The sequence below is a fragment of the Strongylocentrotus purpuratus genome, unplaced genomic scaffold, assembly GCF_000002235.5.
Source record: "Strongylocentrotus purpuratus isolate Spur 01 unplaced genomic scaffold, Spur_5.0 spur5_scaffold_18, whole genome shotgun sequence".
Taxonomy (NCBI): domain Eukaryota; kingdom Metazoa; phylum Echinodermata; class Echinoidea; order Camarodonta; family Strongylocentrotidae; genus Strongylocentrotus; species Strongylocentrotus purpuratus.
This window is the reverse complement of record NW_022145603.1, coordinates 3,994,753-3,998,368: the sequence shown is the minus strand read 5'-3', so window position 1 is coordinate 3,998,368 and position 3,616 is coordinate 3,994,753. Positions and strand designations below refer to the sequence as shown.

General features: G+C 34.3%; 1 long non-coding RNA gene across 1 annotated transcript; it reads left to right on the top strand.

Moving 5' to 3' along the window:
* Positions 1-1,027: 1,027 nt before the first annotated feature.
* Positions 1,028-2,731, top strand: LOC115925373. The gene is made up of 3 exons (XR_004064668.1): positions 1,028-1,079; positions 2,120-2,227; positions 2,694-2,731. It is a non-coding gene; the product is annotated as an uncharacterized LOC115925373 (long non-coding RNA).
* The last annotated feature ends 885 nt before the right edge of the window (positions 2,732-3,616 follow it).

Sequence of the window (3,616 nt, the reverse complement as noted above, 5' to 3'; positions counted from 1 at the left end):
TCCAATCAAATTCTTATTCGTTGCTTATCAAGAAATTAAAGATACAGAGCGAACTGGGGAACAGAAAGAACGAAATTACAATGTTTGTTGAGGAAACTCCTTAAGTTTCTTCTTACTTGACAGTCAACAGAAGTGAAAGTACAGACATACAGATTTGAACTTTGAAAGAAATAATCAGTCCGTTTACTTTGTTTGATTTATTGACTAATAGTTTCACAAATGAGGTAACTCTTTTCCTCACTGTCGTTAATCGAATTGAAGATACCACTTTTGACTCTAATATACTGTATCCCTCCAAGTGAAGATTAATCTTTTCAAACGGGTATTTTTCTCTTCTCGTTATCTTTATCAAATTCATTGCCTTCGGAAATCATTTTTGTTTTTTTACATGTTTAGCTGATTGTCTTGACGATTCGTGTACGAGTACAAGTAGAGGAACTTGTACTCCTGGATCAGCCGCCGTAACGTGCGCGTGTAATTCCGGCTATTCTGGCGATTCATGTGAAACAGGTAATCTATAACTTCTAAATAGATTATACAAAAAACATACATACATTCACTTTTGATGTAAAGCAAAATCTAATGAAATTCTTATTCGTTGCTTATCAAGAAATTAAAGATACAGAGCGAACAGGGGAACAGAAAGAAAGAAATTACAGTGATTGTTGAGGAAACTCTTTGAGTTTCTTCTTACTTGAGAGTCAACAGAAGTGAAAGTACAGACGTACAGATTTGAACTTTGAAAAAAATTATCAGTCCGTTTACTTTGTTTGATTTATTGACTGATAGTTTCACAAATGAGGTAACTCTTTCGCTCACTGTCGTTAATTGAATTGAAGATACCACTTTTGACTCTATTTTACTGTATACCTCCAAGTGAAGATAATATTTTCCAACGGGTATTTTTCTCTTCTCTTTATCTTTATCAAATTCCTTGCCTTCGGAAATCATTTTTTTTTTTACATGTTTAGCTGATTGTCTTGACGATTCGTGTACAAGTAGAGGAACTTGTACTCCTGGATCAGCCGCCGTAACGTGCGCGTGTAATTCCGGCTATTCTGGCGATTCATGTGAAACAGGTAATCTATAACTTCTGAATAGATCATACAAAAAACATACTTACATTCACTTTTGATTTAAAGCAAAATCCAATGAAATTCTTATTCGTTGCTTATCAAGAAATTAAAGATACAGAGCGGACAGGGGAACAGAAAGAAAGAAATTACAGTGATTGTTGAGGAAACTCTTTGAGTTTCTTCTTACTTGAGAGTCAACAGAAGTGAAAGTACAGACGTACAGATTTGAACTTTGAAAGAAATTATCAGTCCGTTTACTTTGTTTGCTTTATTGACTGATAGTTTCACAAATGAGGTAACTCTTTCGCTCACTGTCGTTAATTGAATTGAAGATACCACTTTTGACTCCATTTTACTGTATACCTCCAAGTGAAGATTAATATTTTCCAACGGGTATTTTTCTCTTCTCGTCATCTTTATCAAATTCATTGCCTTCGGAAATCATTTTTTTTTTTTTACATGTTTAGCTGATTGTCTTGACGATTCGTGTACGAGTACAAGTAGAGGAACTTGTACTCCTGGATCAGCCGCCGTAACGTGCGCGTGTAATTCCGGCTATTCTGGCGATTCATGTGAAACAGGTAATCTATAACTTCTAAATAGATGATACAAAAAACATACATACATTCATATTTGATGTAAAGCAAAATCCAATGAAATTCTTATTCGTTGCTTATCAAGAAATTAAAGATACAGAGCGGACAGGGGAACAGAAAGAAAGAAATTACAGTGATTGTTGAGGAAACTCTTTGAGTTTCTTCTTACTTGAGAGTCAACAGAAGTGAAAGTACAGACGTACAGATTTGAACTTTGAAAGAAATTATCAGTCCGTTTACTTTGTTTGCTTTATTGACTGATAGTTTCACAAATGAGGTAACTCTTTCGCTCACTGTCGTTAATTGAATTGAAGATACCACTTTTGACTCTATTTTACTGTATACCTCCAAGTGAAGATTAATATTTTCCAACGGGTATTTTTCTCTTCTCTTTATCTTTTTCAAATTCCTTGCCTTCGGAAATCATTTTTTTTTGTACATGTTTAGCTGATTGTCTTGACGATTCGTGTACAAGTAGAGGAACATGTACTCCTGGATCAGACGCCGTAACGTGCGCGTGTAATTCCGGCTATTTTGGCGATTCATGTGAAACAGGTAATCTATAACTTCTGAATAGATCATACAAAAAACATACATACATTCACTTTTGATTTAAAGCAAAATCCAATCAAATTCTTATTCGTTGCTTATCAAGAAATTAAAGATACAGAGCGAACAGGGGAACAGAAAGAACGAAATTACAATGTTTGTTGAGGAAACTCCTTAAGTTTCTTCTTACTTGACAGTCAACAGAAGTGAAAGTACAGACATACAGATTTGAACTTTGAAAGAAATAATCAGTCCGTTTACTTTGTTTGATTTATTGACTAATAGTTTCACAAATGAGGTAACTCTTTTCCTCACTGTCGTTAATCGAATTGAAGATACCACTTTTGACTCTAATATACTGTATCCCTCCAAGTGAAGATTAATCTTTTCAAACGGGTATTTTTCTCTTCTCGTTATCTTTATCAAATTCATTGCCTTCGGAAATCATTTTTGTTTTTTTTTACATGTTTAGCTGATTGTCTTGACGATTCGTGTACGAGTACACGTAGAGGAACTTGTACTCCTGGATCAGCCGCCGTAACGTGCGCGTGTAATTCCGGCTATTCTGGCGATTCATGTGAAACAGGTAATCTATAACTTCTAAATAGATTATACAAAAAACATACATACATTCACTTTTGATGTAAAGCAAAATCTAATGAAATTCTTATTCGTTGCTTATCAAGAAATTAAAGATACAGAGCGAACAGGGGAACAGAAAGAAAGAAATTACAGTGATTGTTGAGGAAACTCTTTGAGTTTCTTCTTACTTGAGAGTCAACAGAAGTGAAAGTACAGACGTACAGATTTGAACTTTGAAAGAAATTATCAGTCCGTTTACTTTGTTTGATTTATTGACTGATAGTTTCACAAATGAGGTAACTCTTTCGCTCACTGTCGTTAATTGAATTGAAGATACCACTTTTGACTCTATTTTACTGTATACCTCCAAGTGAAGATTAATATTTTCCAACGGGTATTTTTCTCTTCTCTTTATCTTTATCAAATTCCTTGCCTTCGGAAATCATTTTTTTTTTTACATGTTTAGCTGATTGTCTTGACGATTCGTGTACAAGTAGAGGAACTTGTACTCCTGGATCAGCCGCCGTAACGTGCGCGTGTAATTCCGGCTATTCTGGCGATTCATGTGAAACAGGTAATCTATAACTTCTGAATAGATCATACAAAAAACATACATACATTCACTTTTGATTTAAAGCAAAATCCAATCAATTTCTTATTCGTTGCTTATCAAGAAATTAAAGATACAGAGCGAACAGGGGAACAGAAAGAACGAAATTACAATGTTTGTTGAGGAAACTCCTTAAGTTTCTTCTTACTTGACAGTCAACAGAAGTGAAAGTACAGACATACAGATTTGAACTTTGAAAGAAA